Genomic DNA, 24,368 nt, shown 5'->3' with positions numbered 1-24,368 from the left:
TCTTAAAGACTTCTTAAAGACATGTAGTTCTTTTGGTTGTATCCCAATTATATTATACAAGAGACCTATTAATGTGGTGGTAAGGTGTAGTTGGAAATATTCTATTGTCCTATGATTATGTGTCAATCTTTCAGTGAGTCCATGCTGACAGTGTCTTCCTGAAGTGATTTCCAGTTTCATTTTGCTTTGTTTTCCCCTTAGGTGAGACAGGAAAACTAGGAGTGACTGGAGCTGTGTATTTCTCTTCCCCTACATGGAAAGCAAGAGAAAGCTATGGGATTTTTCCTTTCTTTCAGGTCAGTTAGACCCTGGTAAAACTCCAGTCAGAGTTTCTCTTAAGGGCAGGCCTTGTTAAAAAATAGGGTGCTCCAAGTATATTTCAAAATAGTTACTTTCTCCCTCTCCCTGTAAGAAGAGCATGGGGACTCTTTTTATCCAATCTTTGCTGTAAGAACCCAGTAGGGCTCCTGAAGGTAAACTCACAAAACTGTGGCATATCCCTAAAACTGCCCATCCCCTGAAATTTTTAGCTCTCTGGAGTTGTCCACACTGAGACTTCAGCAATTCATCGATTATAGTTTAGGTTTTTTCTACCCTTGTACTGGTCACCATAGGTCTGCTCCTGGCCTTCTTCTCTGGTAAGTTGCAATTCTCTGTATCTTTCTGTCTGTCTCTTCAATTTTGAGAGAAGCAATTTGCCTTATGGCATTAAATGCTCTGATAAATCTAAGAGGAATTGTTGATTTTTAGTCTATTCAGCTTTTTCTTTTTTTTCCTGTGAAAATGTGGTTGATGGCTTCCAAGCTCCTTACATGAAAGACCTGAAAAATAATTTGTATTTAATTTTTATTTTATTTATCTGTATATTTTTGTCATTGCCTTCTACCTAAGTCTCAAATCCCTTCTTACTCAGTAATATTTTAGTTAAAACTTTTATTGAGATAATTGTAGATTCCCACATAATTATACAGTGTAAGAAATAATGGAGCTGACATGTACATTTTACCCACCAATGGTACATTTACAAAATAATAGCACACTATTACAACTGGAATAACATTGATAAAGCTGCCAGTCTGTTGAGAATTTCTGTTTTATTTGTACTTAATTTGCGTGTGTATTTAGTTCTATACAATTACCTTCCATATGTAGATTTATGTATGCACCAGTGCAATCGAGAACAGTTCCATCACCTCACAGACACCTTGTGGTACTCTTTAATAGTCACTCTACCTATCCACCATAACTAATCCCTGCCAACTGTTAATCTGGTCTCCATTTTTATAATTTTGCCATATCAAGAATCTTATGCAAATAAAATTATAATACTGGAAATTGTCTTTTTTTTTCACTTAACAGGATTCCCTGGAGATTCATTCGGGTTATTATTGCATGTATGGCTGACCCTTAAATGGCTTTGAACTTCACAGGTCCACTTATGGAGATTTGTTTCAATTGACCTACACAGTTCAATTGACTGCAGTTCCATTGACCTGTGTAGTTCCAACTCATGTTGTTTTAGGGTCAACTTCACTACTGAAAACTTACACATGCAGAGGGTTTATTGTAATTATGTGTGAATTTTTGACTGTGCATGTGCCCCTAATCTCTGCAGTGTTCAAAAGTTAGCTCTATCATTTGTTCATTTTTATTACTGATTAGTATTCTCTTAATACTTGTACCACAGTTTGTTTAACAATCCACCTGTTGAAGAACATCTATATTATTTTTGTTTTTTCTTTAATACTAGTAAAGCTGGTATGAACATTTATGTACAGGATTTTGTGAAAACATAAATTTTCATTTCTCTGCAATAAATGTCTAAGACTGCAATTGCTAGATCATGTGGTAGTTGCATGTCAGTTTCATAAGAATGTCCCAAAATGTTTTTCAAGGTGGCTGTACTACTTTCATTCCTACCAGCAATTTATGAGTGATTCAATTTCTCTGCCTCCTTGTCAGTATTTGGTGTTATCATAGTTAATTTTATTTTAGCCTTTCCATTAGTTGTGTACTTTTTAACTTATATTTCCCTAATGGTTAATGATATTAAACATCTTTTTATGTTTTTATTTGCCATTTATGTATGCTCTTCTAGAAAATATCTGGTCATTTTATTTTCTCATTTTCTAGCTGGATTTTTTTTTTAAATTGACATTTTAATGTTTTTAAGAAATATATTCCAGTTATTAATCTTTAGTCAGATATATATTTTAGAATATTTCTCCCCCGACATGGACATTTTCTTTTCATCCTTTTAACATAATCTTACATAGAACAAAAAGTTTAAAAATTTATAATTTATCTCTTTTTTTCTTTCTGCAATTATACTTTTGTGTCAAGTCTTTCTGCAATTATACTTTTGTCTGTCCCTAGATCTAGATGTTGCTCTTCTACACTTATTCTTTAAAACTATTTAGTTTCATGTTTTATATTTATGTCTGTAATTCATTTCAAGTTATTTTTTTAATAAGAAGTAAGACTTAGCTTGAAATTTATTTTTTGCCCACCAATGTACAATTGTTTGAGCAACGTGTGTTAAATAGGTTCTCTGTTTTTCGTTGACTTGATATTATATCTTTGTCAAAAATCAGTTGGACATATTTATGTAAGTCTATTTCTGCATCCTCTATTATGTTCCATTGACTTCTGCAAATATCTCATTGTCATGATTACTACAGATAGATAATCTTTAATATCAGGTAATACATTTATTAATACTTTATTCTTCCTCGTTAAGATCGTTTTATCTATTCTAGGACCAATGCGTTTCCATATAAATTTTATTATAAGCTTGTCTAAGTCTAATAAAACACCTTGCTAGAATTTTGATAGAAATTACATTAAACCTATAGATCAAACTTTTTGGTTTATAGTTTTTGGTTTATAGTTTTATATTTTACGTTATTTATATAATTAATCCCACTATTCTAAAATTGTGTTTGTATGGAATTTGAACAAAATCATTCACTTATCTTCATAGCTACAAGAGATGAGGTTTCCCTTTTTTAAATGAAATTTCTATAGAGAGAATAGGAGACAGTAGCGGTGTCAACAATGTGAGCATTTCTGTATGCATTGTTCTAGAACTTTTTCTACTATTATGATAAAGCAATAAACATATGACTCCTAATTTTAACTATCCACTAATTTCTATGCCGTAAAATATTCCTCACATATTTTACACTTTTATTTTCTCAATCACTACTTTTCTCCACTCATAGCATCCCTCTCTTGATCAAGATGAATTGCACTCCCAATTATTATCCTTTAGTAAGGAGCTTCTACTTTGCGTTATTTAGAATCCTGAGACCTAGCCAACCTATGATTCTCTGACTTCATGTGGTTTCCTTGAAAACGTTATAAAACACTTTCCTGGTTTACATGTTATTCTCAGGTATACCTACCATGTAATTCCATGTAGAATCTCTAGTATTTGGGTTTAATAAATTTTGATTATTTCTCGATTCCTTAGCTCTTAAAATCATTATTGTCTATGTAGAAAATATCAAAGAATCCATAAAAACACATATTAAAATCTTTTGTATGTTGCCAACATAAAATGTAAATATAAAATTATCATTTTATTTCTATATATTAGCAACAAACAATTAAAAGTTGAAATTAAAAATAATACTATCATATCGATAACACAAATCTACATATATAGTAAAAATCTACATAAGGTATAAATCTAACATAGTATATAAAATTTTATGTTTTGTAAACTACACTACATTAATAAATATTTTAAAAGACTAAAACAAATATAATGATACACTATGTCTAATCATCAGAAGAAAAGGAGAAAGAAAAGAAGAACAACTCATGTCACCATGATACTGAACTCATTCCCTTTATGTTTTTAATTGTTATATCTTCTTGATGAATTGGCCCTTCTATAAATATATAATTTAATTCTTTCTCTCATCTATTTTTTTTTTAATTTAAAGTGTGTTTCGCTTGACATTAATATAACTATCTATCTCTATTGATTAGTTTTTATGAAATGTATTTTCCACCCTTTTATATTACTCTTATTTGTGTCTTTAAATCTAAATGGAATCTTTGTATATAATACATAGTTGGATTCTGTATTTTTTATTCATTTTGAAAACTCTACCTTTAAATTGGAAATTTTAATCCATTTATATTTTTAGTAATTACTGATAAGAAAGGACTTCTGCCATTTTTTTGTTTCCTATATATTTTTTTTTATTTTTTGTTTCTCAATTTCACCGTACTTACTTGTTTTATGTTTATTATATATTTTTTATAATGCATCATTTTAAATATGGTCTTATTCTAATTTGCAGCATATTTTAGTTACTTTATTTGTGGATATTCTGGGGATTAGACTTAATAATTCAAATCTACAACAATGTAGTTTAAATTACTACTATCTTAGGTTTAATAATATGGAAAACTCTACCCTATATAGTTTCTCATTTTTTAAGTTGTTTTGTAAAATTATTTTCTTATAATTTATGTACCTATTAACATAGATTTATGATTATTATTTTATGCATTTTTATTTTATGTCTTTTAAATCACATAGAGAAAATTTGAAAAGGTATTTATAAACTAATAAAAATAAACCAATGCAAAATACAATAATGCTGACTTTTACATTTAACTTTGAAGTTACCTTTCCCAGTGTTCTTTACTTTTTTTTTTATAAGTTTTAATTATTTTCTAGTGGCCTTCTGTATTTGCCCCTATGATTCCCCTAAGTATTTCTAATTCAGTAGGTTTACTGGCAACAGACTCCCTGAGATTTTTTTAAAAACCTGAGAATGTCTTAATTTTTTCTTCAAAACAAAGTCTTCATTGATAGTTTCTTTTTTTTCTTTTATTACTTTTGATTCGTGATCTCACAGCCTTCTGACTTCTGTGATTTATAATGAATATTAGCCTTCGATCTTTAAAAATTTCTCATATGTTAGGAGTCATTTTTCTCTTGCTGCTTTTTAAAATTATTTTTATTTTTTGTTAAAATTATTGGGATGATATTGCTTAGTAAAATCAAATAGGTTTCAAGTGTACAATTCAATAACATATCATACATATATTGCATTGTAAATTCATTACCCAAAGTTAAATTTCCTTCTGCCACCAAATATTTGACCCTCCCTTACCTTTACCTACCTCCCCCTCTCCCCTTCCCTCTAGTAACCAAAAATCCACTATCTTTGTCCATGAGTCTCTGATTGTTTGTCAAGTTTGTTACTTTTAGTTTTATATCTACGTATGAGTGAAATCTGTTTTGAGCTTCCTGCAGTTTGATTGTGATGTAACTCTTTGATTTTATCCTTCTTGGAGTTTGCCGAGTTTCTTGGATGTGTAGATTATAATTTTTCGTCAATTTGGGAAACGTATGCCATTTCTTTAAATACTCTTTGTGACCCCTTTTCTCTCTTCTATCTATGACTCTTTTTATATATCTATTAGTATTATTTATGGTGTTCCACAAGTCTCAGATTATGTGTATTGTTCATGCTTTTTTTTCTCTTTTTCTCAGACGGGATAATCTTAATTAACCTATGTTCAAATTTTCCGACTTTTTTTGTCTGTCTGCTCAATCTACTGCTAGTCACCTCTTGTGAATTTCTCATTTTATCTGTACTTTTCAGTTCTGGAATTTCTATTTAGTCCCTTTTTATAATTTGCATTTAATTATCGATATGCTCCTTATAGGGAGATCCATTTCTCTTTGGTTATTTGACCTTGGTTTTCTTTTAAAGCATATTAAAATAAATTGATTTAAAATCTTTGTCTAGTAAATCTAATGCCTGGGCTTCTTCAGGGACAGTTTATACTAACTGATTTACTTCTTTCTTACAACTGTCTTACATTTTGCTATTTCTTTGCCTTGTAATTCCTTGTCGAATGATGTGGTAAGTCTGGCAGTTCAAGTCTCTCCCTTCTCAGGTTTTTTATTGTAGGATGTAGTTGTGTGTTCAGTGACTTTTAAAAACTAATTTAGTAAACTTTATTTTTTTGTCACCTGTGCGATTCCATTTGCACATTATCATCTAGTGATTTAAAGAAGTTTTCTTAAATCCCTGGAGGCACCACCGCCACCACCACCACCACAACAACGGCAACAACAACAACAACAAACAACTACAACACTTTCTTTTTTTTTTTTTTTTTTTTTTCAGATTGACTGTCTTGGGACATTCCTTCAATTCTTACCCAGGCTATTTGCAATTCTGCCGTGACCTTCACTTCCTGCTAGTGTGAAGTCTAAAAGTCTGCCAGAGTAGGGTTTTCTGAGATTCTTTTTCTGAGTGAGTGTTCAGCTTTGGGCATGTGCATGTTCTTAATTCATGGGGGTTATTGCCATTTTAATAATATTAAGTTTTCTAATTCATGAACATAGAATGTTTTTGCACATTAAGATCTTCTTTAATTTCTCTTAATAATCTTTTGTTTTAGATTTTAATGTAGAAGTTTTACATTTCTTTTGTTAAAATAATTTCTAAATATTTAATGGTTTATGGTGTTAGTGTAAATGGAATTGTTTCTTGTTTTCATTTTGATTGATTATTGATAATGTATAGACACACAACAGCTTTTTGTATATATTGATTCTATATTTTTCAACCTTACTAAACTTGTTTATTAGTTTTAATGCATTTTTTTGTGTTATCCTTAGAAATTTTATATACAGGATCACAGCATGTATAAATGTAGATACTTTTGTTATATCCATTTCAATCAAAATGCTTTTGTTCTTTTATTGTCTTACTGCCATGGCTAGAAACTTTAGTATAATCTTGAATAAAAGTGGCGAGAATGTACCTTCCTTTCTTATTGTTGATCTTAGTGGAGAAACAGTCAGAACTTTGTCATTCAGCATGAATGCTAGTTTGGGCATTTTTTGTATATGTCTTTATCAAGATGAAGAATTTCCCCTCTCTTCCAGTTTGTTGTGTGTTTTTATAATGAAATAACATTGTATTTTGTCAAATGCATTTTTGCATGTTTTCTTTTGTTCTAAATTATGATGATTATGAATCTTTTTTGTTCTTTATTCTATTTGTTCTGTCATTCTATTATGATGTATTTCACTGATTAATTGTTGTATGTTAAGTACAGTTCTGGAATAAAACTGAGTCATGTTGTAAGACATTTTTTATATGTTGAATGATTCAGTAAGCTTGTATTTTGTTTAGAATTTTTGCATCTATATTCATAAAAGATATTTGTCAGTAGATGCTTTTATTTTTATTTTTAAATTAGTGTTGACATTCAATATTATTTTATATTAGTTTTAGGTGTACATCATAGTGGTTAGAAACATATAATTTACAAAGTTATCCTCCTAATTAGTCTAGTACCCATCTGGCACAATACATAGTTATTATAATATTATTGACAATATTCTCTATGCTTTATTTCATATCCCTGTAACATTTTGTAACTACTAATTTGGACTTCTTAATCCTTTCATCATTTTCTCTCAGCATCCCTAACCCTCCTCCCATCTGGCAATCATCAATTTGTTTTCAGTAAGTCAGTTATTATTTTTTTTTAATAAAGTCTTTTTCTTGGTTTAGTATCAGGTAATACCTATTTCATAAATTCAGTTGAAGAATGTCTCTACTTCTTTTATTTCTGGAAGATTTCATGAAGATTTCATGAAGAATTTAAGAGTCTACCAGGTAACCACCAGATAGTTCAAATAATGACATTTCTCTGGACCTTTGAAGGAGCTCCAACTGTGTTCTACCCTCTGTGATGGCTGTCAGTGTGTTGGTGTTCACCTTGATTGTGGGCTGTTCATTTTTAAAATTACTACAGATCTGGAGCAGAAGGAGTAGAAGTAGAGCAAGTTAAAATGACACAAAGCTCACTGTATTTACTATGATTCAGATATTTCTTCTTTAATATTCACTCCTTGGATTATTGAAAGCCTTTAATTTTCAGAGTTCTGAAACAAGTTGATTTTGACATTTTTTCATTGCTCTCATTGCTTTTAAGAAAGAGCAGAATTTTGAAGATCTCTAATCGGCCATTGCAGCTGACATTCCTCTATCAGAAATTTATTATATTATTTTTGTACTGTGACTGGTGAACTGTAGATTTATTTTCTTCTATACAAATAACCAATTGACTCAGCTCTCTTCATTAGAAAGGATATCATTTGCTCAAGCACTGCAGTAACACATTTATCATAAAACAATAGTGTTTGCGTAAGTCAAATTCTGGCCATCTGTCTTTACACCTATAATACCATGTTTTACTTATTGTACATTTTAATAATACCTATATCTGGTAAATTAACTCTTCCAGTTGTGCTTCTCTTCACTAATATGATTTTGTCATTCAACACAATCAAATATACACCCATCCGAATCATGAGAATAGAAATGATAGGCAATATCAACTGTTGATAAGTATGTAGAGCAAACTCTCATACATCGATAATGGAAGTGCAAATTGATAGAAGCACATTGGAAAATGAAAGTTTATGGATATCTAAGGAGTTCAAATAATATCACCTAAAAATATGCTTATTTGGCATATTGAATATTTTGAGTAAAATGCACTTGAAAAATAACAGGTGCAAGGAAGGCACTCCAACCTCTCTTTTTCTTCCAGAAAACAAGAGATAAAATTCTTATGTGAAAGATGCCTTATCTGCGCTTGCAATAAAAGAGAACTTTTATCACTAGAAACAAGGAGTAGAAGCCAAGAAGAATCTCTACAAAATTGTTAAAATAACTCTTATCTTTCTTTAGTCTCCTCATATATTTTAGTTACATTGTCATAATTACTACACTTTGTTCAATCCAGTATATAAACACTTAGGCTTTACTGCTTTGGGGGGTCTTTATTTTTCTGTGAAGTCTTCTATGTACATGTAAAAATAAAATTTATATGCTTTTCTTTTGATATCTGTCTTATGTCAACTTAAACATCAGGCTCGACCAGAGATGCTAAGAGGGTAGAGGAAAAATTTTGCCTCCCTTACAGTTCCTTCTGTAATTAAATTCTATGATACAAAATAATCTACATCTATTATATACTCAATAGCAATATAGACATATGTTCACTAAAATAAATTTATAACCTTCATAGAAACACTATTCATACTACCTCAAACTGGTATTAACCCAAATTTCCATAGTGATAGTGAAGAGAATATTAAAATTATCTAATATGGTACTCGATTGAGAAAAGAAAAAGTATTTCTACAAAAAAATATAGGTGGATCTCACAATCATATTGTTGACCAAATGATTCCAGAAACACAGGAGTACTCTAGTATAATTCTACTTTTACATTTTATAAACATGAAAAAAATTTTAATTTGTTTCAAAACTTAATTAAAAAAAACACAATATCAGAACAACTTTTTCAGATAATAGAAATAGAGGGCACACTCCATGAGTCCAAAATAACCTTGATACATAATCTGAAATAATACAATAAAAATTATAGACTAATCTCTTTTATAAATATGGATACAATCTCCTAAACAATTTATTAGCAAAGCAAATCTAACAATATGTAAAAATGTAGAAGTAATAATAAATCAGATTCATGCTGAGCTTGTCTTCATTTTGAGAAAGTGAATTTAATTTAAAATTAAAAATCAATAAAATTCACCACATTAACAGAGTAAAGATAAAAATATGATTATCTCAATATACCTTGCAAATAGCCCTTGACAGTGGAGTCACACTTAAATCTCTCAACAGTGATATCTTACATGTGTGGAATATTGCCAAAATGGATAGTTCACCAAAAGCTTTGATTTCCATGTTTTTATTGGGAACTAGTCATGTAGGTGATGTAGCATCCATGTGGATGATCTCAGCTATTAAGATTCCAGCCCTCCTTAAAGCAAAAACAAGCATTCACTATAAATAATATTGTCTTTAAACTTATTTTGTCAAATTGGTACTGTATGGCTGAAAGCCTCATGCATACAAAAACACTCATAGGAAGAACGTTAGAAGAACTCAGAAGTTATATTGCAGAAGCAAGCCAAGGGCCAATCCTTAAAACAGGCCTTCCTTTGGAATCTGCAGAGTTTGAATAACTCCGAATTCAGGCCTGCTGAATTAACTCTTTCCTGTCTTGTGATGACACACTACTGAAAAGGTCACAGAAATGTGAAAGAGTTAAAGGATAAATAAAACCTGAAACTGGACAAAGGAAGTCTATACCTTCCGCTTAGTTTCTGGAACCCCTAACCGCATTCTGCTAATCATGAAACTTGTAACAATGAGCTCATACGCTAACTGCCAATTTTAGCCTGTGTAACCCTGCTTGCTTGCGTGGCATGAAAAATAATCAATTGTATATAAGCTGAAAATTACTGTTTGGCCATCGCTCATGGGAACACTGGCTATTGCCCATAGGAACATAGGCAATCACCCATGGGAACATAACATTCTAACAACAAGCTTTCTGCTTCTGTACTCCCTGCTTGCACACCTGACCAGTGGGTTGACAGGTAGTGAATAGGAGAAGATGGACCTTTGTGTTTAAGACAGAATGAGGAATGGGATTTGAGGCTTAAAAACCTTGTATCTTGGCATTTCGGGCCTGCTCCTTTGGAAGGACAGCTGCCGGCTAATAAACTGCCTCTATAATGAAAGCACTCAGGTTGAGTCTGCTTATTCCGGTCACAACATTCTCTATACTATTTTATAAGATGTGGTTAAAATTGCTTTGCATATGTATGTTTCATTTTGGGTCAAAAACTCAACACCAATGAAGCTCTTTGACAGACTAAATTAAAGTGCAAATACTCTCATGTTCTTTCTCATAATGTCATCATAATGACCAAAAATTTAGTAGAGTCATTCTTCATGAATTTGTCACATGCTTTCACTCAATCCTGAAGTAAACCAAAATATATTGTTATTTCATTTACATGATTAATTAAATTCAAAGCAATGTGAATTTGGGAGTAAAAGTTTCACCTTTCTGAATCAAAATGTGCTCCAGAGATAATCACATCAGTGAAGATTTTAATGTTATACTTAAGAGTGCAGTCTCTTGAGGTAAAGTAAATATATTCAAATATTGGCTCTTAAAATTACCGTATTTGCAATATCTTTTTCAATTTGAATAATCTCTCTGTGTCTATATTTATTTATAAATTAGAGATGCTAATAAGTTCACCTAAGGTTATTTTAAGAATTAAATGATATACATTTGAAATGCTTAATGTAGTACTTAGCACATAAAAAGCCCTCAAGACATATATTTTAGTCAGAAAGGTAGGCAAGATTTTATAGTACAAGTCACTGAATAAACCAGAGACAACCATTTTTAAATTTATTTAAAATAATTTTGTTAAATATGTTTTTGAAAAGATGGTACTTGAAATAACTTTTAATTTCGAACAATTTAGAATTCAATGTAACATTCATATATCTGTGTATTACTTTGTTGACATTTAAAGTTTTTCCTAATGTGGCTGTTTAAAGCCACATTATATATGTAAAAATAAGGCATTTCATACTAAATACATAAGCTGTGGCAACATTTTTTCCTCAGATGTAGGAATGATAAAGAAACGACAAAGAAAATAATATGCACTAAAGAAATATTAGATAATCTAGAGTCTAACTATAAAAGCTACATTGATATTTGAATGACAAATTGCATTATGTTAGATAAATTCTAGAAATGACAGTTTGTAACTGCAGAATGTAGTTGCATTTATCAGTGCTAACAGACTGGCTCAAACCTAGTGTGATAATGAGTTCAACTAATTCTATTCCAAAGATATAAAGTGTGGATATCAGGGCAGGGGAAACGGTAGAGCTGTAACTGAACAGAAAATATAAAGGTTTGATTCTATGTCCAGTTATTAAATGTCAACATTTTTATTGAATTAAACCCAGCAGCGAATAAGTTCGAATGCCCACTGCATTATAGATTGAATAATTATTAATAATAAATTATGATTTGAATTATCTGTTCTCATTCAAATAATGGTTCAACTAGTTAAGTGATGATTTAAGAGGTTAGATAGCTTACTATCATGTTTTTTCCTTTAGATGAAAGTACATTGGGGTTTCAAGGGTTGAAATATTACAAATAAATTGTTTTTCGTATTTTTTCATTTTAGAGCCTTTTTTTCTCTGTCAAGATATATCAACTGCAGAACACATGCTATACAGCATAACTTCTACAATATACTGTTGTGAGTACTCACAAAGTTTCCTTTCTTCATCCTCTCCATCTGATTTTATGTTTTTTTTTTTAATATCTCATCTGCTATTAGCATCACACATCAGCCTTGCATTTTAAAATGCACCAGAGACAAGCCTTAATAATGCTTACAATTTGAAGGCAAGTGGACAGATGGATGTTCAAAACCTAAGCTAAGGCAGAAGAGGTTAATGGATGATTATGGCAGTGTTTTATAAAGACCGAAGACCACCTGCATTGGAATTACTCCAGGAGATTGTTCATTATAAATATTCCTGAGTTTTGCCCAAAGTTTACTATGTCTGCATCTCTGGGGTCTTGGACTAGAAATGTGCATTTTAACAAGCTTCTCAAGAGATTTTAATCATATTAGATATTGAGAATGACCGAATTATGTTTATTAATCTACATAAATATGTAGAGAAATTGTAATTTCCACCAAAAGCTCTCCATCTTCCTCTCATGTTAAAACATACCATATTAATAGTATAATATAGTATATATTAGATGGATATTACTTTAGAGTTAGTTCTTTCAAATACATTACTTTATCTCCATGTCAGTTTTGATATTTAGATACTGATATTATCAAGGAGGAAACTAAGACTTAGGGAAGATACAGGATTTGTACAGAATCATAGAGATGATATAACATCCCTTGAAACTGATCCTAGTTTAATCTAAATCCAAGAATGTTGTCTTTGTATTACAGCTGCCTCTGCTCTTGGGCAGGTTTGTATACCTTGTCCATTGTTTTTGTGCATCTAGGCTAACACACCTTTGAAATGCCTCTCTTTCAGAACTCTTGGAAACATAACTACTCTGAAGAGAACATAATCTTGTTAACTATCCTATAATCTAATCTGTACAACCTCTGGAAAAAAAAATGGGATTTGAGTGTTGATCAATGGTCTCCTTTTCATAAGAACTCTTTCCTATTCACCTACCCCTATGACTGAAATACCAAATTATGTACTCATTTGAGTTATGGAACAATAAAATCTTGCTAAAAATAAAATGTTAACTTAGAAAGCTATACCAGTAAATTAACATTGTCCATTATTGTTAGCAAATTCAGGTTCGGCTGCTTGCTGCCCATAAGCCAATAATTCATAAACCAATAACTCAGGAGACAAGAATTTGGTAGTAGGAAAACAGGATTATTCAAGAGCTGCCATCCTGTGAAGACAGCAACTGCTGTCCCGAAGGCCTTCTTGCCTCTTCAGTGCAGGCAGGGGTTATTATAGGGAGAGGGCATGGAAAGAGATCAGAGGAAAATTCCAAAGCCCCAGGAAGTGGGCTGTATCTTGGAGGGGAGGGGTAGGTCAAGGCCATCTATCTTGTCTTCTGGCCTTGGCTTGTTTCTCATGTAGCCTGGAGGTTAGACAAGTGAAACAAGTGGTGGGGAGCTCCTGTTTTAGGGTAAGAATCAGCATGATGAACTCTCCTGGGCAGCCTGTTCTGATAAGCATCCTGAAATTGGTCAAGCAAAAGTCTAGAGAGGACTTGGCAGTCAGTCTTTGGGCACCAAATGGTCTTGGAACTGTTAGCTTCCTTTGAAGTCCATTTCTAGAGTTCTCAATCAGGCAAATAATCTACAAATTAGACATTAGTTAACAAGGCATTTTTTTGTACTTAAAATATGAGAATGATATTGTAAGGACAGAAAGGAAAATAAAGAATAAAAAATAGTTACAATCGTAAGACTAATAAAACCACAATAATCACAGTTACATTATCACTTTAGTTAAGTATATTTAATCAGGTTAGCTAATGTCACATAATAGGTTCTTAAATGAATAGGGCAAAAGCAGATATTTACAAAATCAAGGCAAAAAATAAAGATCTGGAGCATAAAGTATTCACTAATATTGAAAACTCAGGAAAGGTATAGTATAGTATTAATCTCCACTAGCCACAATTGCTTTTTATATCAATCAGCCATAAAGTCACCAAGAATTACATATAGATAGATAGATAGATAGATAGATAGATAGATAGATAGATAGATAGATATGTTTATATATATATATATTTATTTATTTATTGCTCATATGTCCAGTTTTACCTGGGAGTAGGCTATGGGACTCTGCTGGGCTTTCTCACATATCAAAGAGTTAGTAGGTTGTTGAATAATCTAAGCTGGCCTTTGCTGGATGACTGAGGTGATTGGCTCTGCCTCATGTCTTTCATGGTAAGCTTGGGCTTGTTTTCTTAATTATGGCAGAGATGCAAAAGACAGTTCAAACCCAATTCTACAAGTGCTTTTCATGTTTCTACATGCATCTTGTCTTCTACGTCTCTTTATCCAAAGCAAGTAATGTGCCAAGTAAGTACAGAATCAAGTGGTAGGGCAAGAAACACCATGTACCTTGGGAAGCTACAATCAAAGTATAGGGCAAAGGAACAGATATAGGGGGGTTGAAGTTTTGTGACTAATAAAAATCTATCATACTGTGCCCTCTTGAACAAAATTATTCATGTCCATATGTAAAATGTATTCACACTGTAGATGAAAAGGGGATGCTATAATAAATATAACCAAAAGTAACCTCACAGGATGATCTGGTCATAAAGTCCTAACTGGGAAGGTCATGGTGGGTGGTCATACCTCAGGCATATAACTTCTTTAGTAAAAGGTTATCTTCATCTTAAGCAAGTCCTGTTGGTTGTTTTTATGCATCTAGTTTAACACACCTTTGAAATGCCTCTTTTTCAGATCCTTTGGAAACATAACCACCTTAAAGAGCACATTATCGTGTCAATTATCCTATAATCTAATTCCTACCTTGCTTTCTCTTATTTTCATGGAATCTTCTATACTTTCTCTCCTTAATTCCAAATGTATAAGAGAAACTGCAAAATTGTCATTCTCTTGAGCATCTGAGATTTTGCTTCTGGCACTGTCCTCAGTTGGGCTCAAATTAACTCTTATAAATTTTTTTGTCAGAAACTCCCCAAGATATTATGTAATCATTATATTAAGCTTATGGTCTATGATCTTTGATCTAAATCAGGCACAGATGTAGCCCCCTTAATCAGGCAACTTTAAATTAAAAATGACCAACCAATCACACAAAAAAACAATAACCTAAACTTCTAGTTTCAGCTAATGACCAACCAATCACACAAAAAAACAATAACCTAAACTTCTAGTTTCAGCAAAGAACTTTAGGTGATCATTCTAGTCTTTATAACTAGAAAAGTTAAGAGAAGCTGAAAATCAATAGCTTTTCTTTAATCTAGCAGAGAACTGACATTCCAGGGTAACAAACTCCCCAGAACTGGAAAAACAGGCATATCCAGAGAGTTAGAGCAAATAAGATATGCCTGCCTAAAGCAGTAGCTGCTGGAGCAGTGAACTAATAGCTTTTAAATGGTAATGTTAACAAATTGCTAGCAGCTAAATGTGAACTAATATGAAATTAGTAATCTCCTGGAAGCCATAGCCACAAGAGAGCTCCCATGCTTTCAGTAGCTTTTCTTCAAGTACACCTGGCCGATTCTCATAGTTAAAATCCAAAAATTATCCCTTCATGGCTCTGTAAACAGTAAAGACTGTAATACAAGCCCAGAGCCTTCTCCAGAACAAAGGCCTATTCTATTCTCCAGGGATAAGAACTTAACCAAAGTAAAATTATCCTAGTCAAGTGTAAGGGGAATCTTCTCCATTTTAGCTCCTTGGAGTCTTCTTACTTAAAATGAATTGCAGGGGCATAGCCAGCTGGATACAAAGCTTCAAGGAAATAAGGTGGGAAAGGACTAAGGCAATTAGTCCGTTGAGAGACCACTGTGGAAAGGACCGAAACACTTGAGATAGCTACAGCTCTGAGACATAGGTTCTACCAAAAGGCAGAGATTAATCATTCTGCCTCTCCCACATCTATTAAAGGGGGGAAACGTATTCATGGCACTTATTAAATATGGTAAGGCAAATTTTATTCAGGATAGTCATAGGGACAACTGCAATGGGATTTTACCGTCGGGGAGAGGGGGAAGATTTGGCTCAACTTCGAACAGAGTATAGACAAGTGGGAATTCATAGCCAAGGAGTAGAGTCCGGACCAGTGGATGGAAAATTAGTAAAAACAAAACAAAACAAACAAACAAACAAAACAACACAACAACAACAACAACAAAACGGAGTTAAGAGAAGGTTTGATTAAACTGACCTAAAAAGATTCTTTCTGAAGACAAGACAGGGTGATCAAACATCAACTAGGGGGTGGTGGAGGAAAAGAGACCCAATTAACTATCAAGATTGATCAGATATCTGGGGCAGGGAGTTCTGGTTAAACTGACTTAGCAGGGTTTTTGTTTAAATTGATTTTACAAGGAAGTGCACAAATGAGCCTAAGAGAAAGTTCAGGAGCCTGAGTAAAGTTTGTTCAAGTGAAGAATCTTTGTCATATTATACCACATTGTCAAGGCAGCTATGATAGATAAAAATAAATTACTACTGAAAGAACTTCAAGAGACAAAATTTCTGAATAGTGTTACCCAGGGAAGCCCTAAATCCAAGAGGGAAGGCAAAAACAAGAATACTTGAGAAATTCAAAGCATCTGGTACCTATGTTACCAAACACATTAAACGCAGCCCTAGTCAGATTAACATAGATCTTCACATTATAGGCCTATTTACCATTTACCATAATCATTATTATGGCATAAAATTTCTGGTTTTGAACAAAGACATTACAGGGACAAAAAAATGCAGTCTGAAGAGACAAAGCAGTCTCCACAAACAGACTTGCATATGACACAGATGATGAAATTACCAGGCAAAGATTTAAACTTACTGTGATTAATATGTTAAAAGCTATATTGAAAAAAGTAGATAAGAACAGATGGGTAATTAATGTAAAAAAAATATAAGCAAAGAGATGTTAAAAGGAGTTCTTGAAAAAAAGATGTATTTGGTAATATTAACATAAGAATAGGTGAAATTAATGATAGAAATGCCATAAGGAGAAGAGAGAAACAAATATTTTGTTATACTGCACTTAAATTACATGAGAAGTGGTATACAGTTGTTTAAAAGTGTCTTTAGATAATATTAAAATATATATTGCAAACCATGGGGCAATGACTAAAGACATCTAAAAAGTGTATAAATTATATACTAGGAGAAGAGATAAAATACAATAACATAAAATGCTCAATTAAAATCAGAAATGTCAGGAGAAGGAAAAAATATAAAGAACTAAAACAATGAATAGAAAACAAGTGTGATATCTATTAATCCGACTGTATTAATGAGCTATTCACATGTCAAAGATCAAAACACCATTAAATAAAATAGAGATTATATAGTGTAAACACCTGACATTAAGGTTTTTTTATTGTAATGTAAGTGCTTGACATTAAACTTTTGATTGCTGAAGCATCCATTTCAAAGACATCCATCTTAAAAACAAACAAACAAACAAACAAAAAAAAAACATTGCCAGCTATATGACAAAGATACCAGCAAAACTAGTAGATAAGAAAAACATACCACCTCCATCCATAAAAGTTCCCTATATAGAAAGCCCTGGATAATCTAGATAATTGATCTTTTGAATGACTTACTTCTCTTTTCCCATGCCCTAATTCCCACTAAATTCACCAATAAAAAATGAACCCACAGAAACCTAGTCATCCCTCCCCGGGACCCTAATAAAGGTAGATTCTCAGTTGCATGCTTGCTCACTTGAATCTTTCTACCAGTGACCTTGCTGTGGGGCCCTCAGTTGTGCCATATACCCTCCAAAATCTGTGAGAAATAAATCTTTTTTTTTTTTTAATTCTCTGATAGTTTCTTGCTGAAGTGCATGATTGTAATAAGAACCACAAGGGGAGGCCTGGCCACATCATCATCCCCAGTAGTGGGGGGAGAAATGTCTATGTGCTTGCTATAAATAAGTATGGGCCTACACAAGTGCCTCATAAATTCTTAGCTGAGAATGTCATTGTCAATAGGCTGGAATGACACAACAGATTGTCAGAGTGAAGTTAAAAAAACAGACTAAAATATATATTGTATACAGAAAAAAAAAGTTTTGAATGTAAAGTCTCTGATAGGTTAAAAATTAAGAGGAAAAAAAGCAAATACACTAATAGCTGCCTTGGATACCTCAATCAATCATGAGAAGCAAGGAACTGGAACTTTCAAACAGTTTTGGAAAACTTACAAATGTAATGGAGTTGTCTGGTTGCTCCAAATGTCACTAGACAAACTGGTGAAATAAGAGAATGAGCTCAGAGATTCAAATTCTCAGCACTGCACAAATGACCTAGAAACTTCTTTGTGTGCTCTGAAGAAAAGTCTTATCTTCTGTAGCTGTAGGCCTGAGACTGATGCAAATCAAATCTAGGATCTAATATTATGACTGGCTGAATTACAATACAACTTGAACTCTCAGCCTAGAGGGATGTTTGCTGTTCAAGTGAGGGCATTGATTGGGAGAGGATGGGGTCCTACAAGGTGGAATGGGATGTGTAGGACGATCTTAATGAAGGCGGAGACACGAGACTATAAATTCTGATGAAACTTCTTAGTGAGTAGATGCAGCCTCCCCATCCTCAATGGGGGAACCTACCTAATTCCAGTAGAAGCAGCTTCTCCACCCCTGAATGATAGTAACTTCCCCCATACCTAATGGTAGCAGCCTTTATACCTCCTTCCAAGGAAATTAACCCTGCATGGGTCATGCTTTATACCTCATCTTTAAGAGCCTGCTGGAACTAGAGTCTATTTGTGTCTTAGAAGAAGAAAGAGGTGAGTCCTGAGGAGAATCAACATTGTCTGTGTCAATGATGTAAGAATGATGTAAGAACATACAAAACTGTAGAGATAAGAGTTTTTTTTTTGAAACATGGACAAAAAGGTGGTCCACAATGAGCAAATTATAAATGCTAGAGCTGCCTTAGTTTAATGTAGAGGAAGGGATTCAAAGGCTTAGAGATATTAGAATGTTAGAGTAGATTTCTCAATTAAGTCCTATTCACCAACATTGGTAGAGCTAGAAAATACACCTTTCAACTATATTGTGAGAAATAAATTTTTGAGGGAAATCTCAACATCCGAGTTCTGTGATCATTCTTTTTTGTAGGCCAGACCTCACAGTTGGAACTGCAGTCGCTGAATTAGGTAAGCTAAATGCAATGGGAGTAATTGAATCTAGGAGTGTCAGAGTCCATGTGGAGGCACTCACTCACCAAGGCAAGATGGGCATGGTTACCATAAGGGACAACAGAGTCAAATCATGAATCACAATAGTGTGACTCTGACATTGACTAGTTGATTATGGTAATCCCAGAAGTAAAATAGGAAGTAAAGATAGGAAGTAAAGATAGGAAGTCAGTGAATTCTTCATGTACGTAAGCAGAAAAGTTCTAGTTCAGATACGTAAAAGTCTAACTCGATTCATAAAGCAGAGTTGCAGCTCAACCATTTCCAAAATTTGAGCCAGATTCTAGACTCAGATTCCCTTGAATGAAGAGGAGACTGGTACCCCTTGAAGAAGGAACCTAGTACATTACCAAAAATGTATATGGTTACTCTTTCTTCTAGTATTTTCCAGAGGGAAATTCGGCCTTTACCAAGGTGATAGAACATTTGAGAAGAGGACATAATCATACTTTTTGGGTATTACTGGGCATTAGCCCTGAATAAACACTAATTCCAGGAGACTCAAAATATCACTGTGATCCACAAATTAGTCAGAGTAAGGGCATATGGAAATCAGGAGATCAATGGACTTTTAGCTCAGGCTCATCTCACGGTGGGCCCTGTCATTCCCCCAATCCAACCTGTTGTTATTTCCTCAACTCCAGAATGCGTAGTTGGAAGAGATTTACTTGATCCCTGGCAAAATCCTTACATTGGTTCCCTAACATGTGTAGAGGGGACTTTTAACACAGCGAAAACCAAGTGAAAGCCACTATAACTGTTTCTATCTGTGAAAATAATAACCTAAAAGCAATACTGCACTCTTGAAGGGATTGAAAATTAGTGTTACTATCAAGGACTTAAAAAATGCAGGTGGTAATTCCCACCATATTCTCATTTAACTTGCCTATTTGACATGTGCCAAGTACAAACAGATCTTGGAGAATGATGGTGATTATCAAAAAGCTTAATCAAGTGGTGCCTTCAATTGCATCAGCTCTACTAGATGTGGTTTTATTGCTTGAGCAAATTGACACACCAGATATGCAGCTATTAATGTGGCAAATGCCTCTCTCCATTCCTGTCAATAGGATCACAAGAAGCAGTTTTCTTTTAGCTGGCAAGGCCAGCAATGCACATACACTGTCCTACTTCAAGGGTATAATCAACTTTCCAGTATTATGTCATAATTTAGTTTACAGAGATCTTTTTTTTTTTTTAATGTTCAATTACTGTTGACATTTAATATTATTTTATAATAGTTTCAGGTGTACAGCATAGTGGTTAGACATTTATATAATTTACAAAGCGATCCTCCCAATTAGTCTAGTACTCACCTGGCACTATACATGGTTATTACAATATTATTGACTATGCTATTAGTTCAGAGAGATCTTGATCATTTTTTCCATTCATAGGTATCACACTAGTTCATTACCTTGCTAACATTATGCTATGATTAGACCTACTGATGAAGAAGTAGCAACTATTCTAGACTTACTGGTAAGAAATTTGCATATTAGAATGTAGGGAATAAATCTAACTAAAATTCAGGGGCCTTCTACCTCAGTGACATTTCTAGGTGTCCAGTGTTTTGGGATATGTTGGGATACACTTTCTAAGATGAAAGATAAGTGTTTGTGTCAAGTCCTTCCTACAACCAAAAAAAAAAAAGCACTATAAATCTAATGGCCTTCTGGATTTGGAGGGAACGTATTGTTCATTTGGGTGTGTTACTCTGGCTCATTTACTGAGTGACCTAAAAACAGTTAGTTTTGAGTCGGGGCACAGAAAAAAAATAAGGGTCTGCAGTAGGTCCAGGCCTCTGTGAAAACTTGGATCATGTGACTCAGAAGATCCAGTGATGCCTGAAGTGTCAGAGGCACATAGGGATGTAGTTTGGAGCCTTTGACATTCCCCTGTAGGTGAACTGAGGTATGGACCTTTAAAATTTTGGAGCAAAACCCTTCAATCATCTACAGATTAACTACTCTCCTTTCGAAAAACAGCTGTTGTCCTGCTATTGGGCCTTAGTAGAGTTTGAATACTTAACCACAGGCCACCAAGTTGCCATGCAACTGAAGCTGTCCATCAACAACTGAGTGTTTTCTGACCCATCAAGCCATAAAGTTGAGCATGCATAGCACCATCATCATCAAATGGATTTGATATATGTATGCCACACACACACACACACACACACACACACACACACACACACACACACACACAATCAGGCCCTGAGGGCACAAGTCGTTACAGGAAGAAGTGGCTCAGATGCTCATGGTCCTCACTCCTGTGACATTAGCTTCTCTTACCCAGACTGCACTTATGGAGAGTTTTGTATAATCAATTGACAGACGTTAAAAAAAAAAACAAAAAAGACTCACGCCTGGTTTACATGACATGCTGACACCACCTAAAAGTGAGTAGCTGTATCATTACAGCCTCTTTCTGGAACATTCCTGAAGGAGAGTAGTAAAGAGATATACTCCAAGTGGGCAGTACTTTGGGCAGTGCATGTGGTTATTTACTTTGCTTGGAAGAAGAAATGATCATAAATGCAATCATATACTGATTCATGTGCTGTGGCTAATGTTTTAGCTGAATGGTCAGGGACTTGGAAGGAATATAACTGGAAAATTGATAACAAGGAACTTGGGAAAATAAACTTGTAGATAGACTTTTGAATGAGCAAAAATGTTAAGATATTTGTGTCCCATGTGAATGCTCACTAAAGTATGACCTCAGAAGTAGAGCATGTCAATAATCAAGTGGATAGGATGACTCATTCTATGAGTCAGTCACCCTCTTTCCCAAGCCATGTTTATAATTGTCCAATGGGCTCATAAATAAAGTGGCCTTTGTGGCAAGGATAGAAGTTATGCATGGGCTCAGTATAATGGACTTCCACTTAGGAATGCTGATCTGGCCACAGCCACTGTTCAATGCTTAATCTGACAGCAGCAGAGACCACCACTGAGTCCTCAATATGGCACCATTCCCTGGGGTGATCAGCCAGCTACCTTGATGTCAGATTAATTACATTAAACCACTTCCATCATGGAAAGAGCATCATTTTGTTCTTATTGGAATAAACTTTTACTCTAGTTATGGATTTACCTTTACCATGCATAATGCTGCTGTCAAAACTTCCATTTGTGGACTTACAAAATACCTTATCCACCATCACGGTATTTCACAGAACATTAGTCTGATCAAGGAACTCACTTTACAGCAAAAGAAGTGTGGCAATAGGCCAATGCTCATGAAATTCATTGGTCTAATCATATTCCTCATCATCTTGAAGTGCTGATTTGATAGAAATGTAGAAGGACATATTGAAGACTCAGTTCCAGATCCAATTAGGTGGCCTTAACCTTGCTTAGGCTGAAGCAATAGTTTCTTGAAGGCTGTACAGTCATGCATCACTTAATGACAGGGATACATTCTGAGACATGCATTGTTAGGTGATTTCATCATTGTGTAAACGTCACAGAATACATTTACACAAACCTAAATGATATAGCTTATTAGTGTAATTATATGTACTATACTTTTATGCAACTGGCAGCATGGTAAGTTTCTTTATACCAATATCATCACAAACATGAGAGTATGCTTTGTGCTACTACTTTATGATGGCTATGTCACTAGGTGATAGGATTTTTCAGCTCCATTACAATTTTATGGGACTATCATATGGGGTCCATTGTTGACCAAAACATTGTTATGAGACACATAACTATATATGAATCAGCCTTCAATATAAGGTGCTGCTTTTCTCATATGCAGAATTCAGGAACCACGGAAAGAGGTGGAAATGTGAGTATTCTTACTCACTATTACTCCCAGTGTACCACTAGCAATATTTTATTTCCTGTTCCTGTGTCCTTATGTTCTGGTGGTCTAGAGGTCTTAATTCCAAAGAGAGGAATGCTTCCACAACGTGGCACAATGTTTTTGAACTTGATGTTAAGACTGCCTCCTAGCCACTTTGAAACCCTCATGTCAAAGAACGGAGTTACTGTGATGGCTGCAGTGAATGATCCTCATAACCAGAGAGGAATTGGAATGCTATTCTACAATAGAGATAAGGAAGAATATGTCTGGAATACAGGAGTTTTGTTATGATGTATCTATCTTAGTGTCACACCCTGTGATTAAGGTCATAAAAAACTAAAATAACCCAATCCAGGCAGGACTTATAATAGCCCAGACCCTTAAGGAACAAAGTTTCTGTCATTCCACCATGTAAAGAATCATGACCAGCTAAGTTGCTTCCTAAAGGCGTATGCAAAATGGGTACTAGAAGATAGTTATGAATACCATATATGAACATATGATCAGTTACAGAAAAGAGAGCTGTCATGAGTATTTCTTTCTTTTTACTTATGAGTACATTGTATTAAAATATATTTTCTTTCATCTCTTATTCCTTTATTATGTAACATCAGATGTATTGACTTATATAATAGTGTTAAATATTGTTAATTTTACATCACTGTCTTTAAGTTATGCAATATAAGGAGAAGAATAAACCTAAGTCAAGGAATTTATCTTTTCCTGTGGATGCATTTTTTGTGGTTTTGGTTGTATGCATGGTGGTTGTATTATGTTAGGTAAAATTATGACCTTGTTATTGCCTTTATTTGGAGATTGAGTATGATTCAAGGCAATGTGTGTAAGTGCCAAATTGTCAAGAACTAGATTTCTGATGGTTAATTTTGTGTCAAATTGACTGGACCACATAGTGCCCAGTTATTTGGTTAAACATTATTCTGTTTTTGTTAAGTGAGGGTTGAGATTAACTGGTTAATCTGGTTGGGATTGACATTTGAATAGATAGTTTAAGTAATTCAATCCACTGAAGGCCTGAATATGACAGAAAAGCTGAATAAGAGAGAATTTGTTCTTTCTGCCTGTCTTTGAGCTAGGACATCAGGCTATTCCTACCTTTGAATTCAGACTGGGACTTCCACCATTGGATCTTCCACCATTCAGGCCTTTTGACTCAGAATGGAATTAT

At 33.7% G+C, this 24,368-nt stretch overlaps 1 pseudogene; it reads left to right on the top strand.

Annotated features, from left to right (window-relative positions):
* LOC120600098 (uncharacterized) overlaps nt 1–23,473 on the top strand; it is an 80,585-nt pseudogene extending 57,112 nt beyond the window's left edge.
* The last annotated feature ends 895 nt before the right edge of the window (nt 23,474–24,368 follow it).

The sequence above is a fragment of the Pteropus medius genome, unplaced genomic scaffold (assembly GCF_902729225.1).
Source record: "Pteropus medius unplaced genomic scaffold, Ma_sr-lr_union100, whole genome shotgun sequence".
In the NCBI taxonomy this organism is placed as follows: Eukaryota; Metazoa; Chordata; class Mammalia; order Chiroptera; family Pteropodidae; genus Pteropus; species Pteropus medius.
Note: the sequence above shows the minus strand (reverse complement) of the source record. Positions and strands in the feature narration are given on the sequence as shown.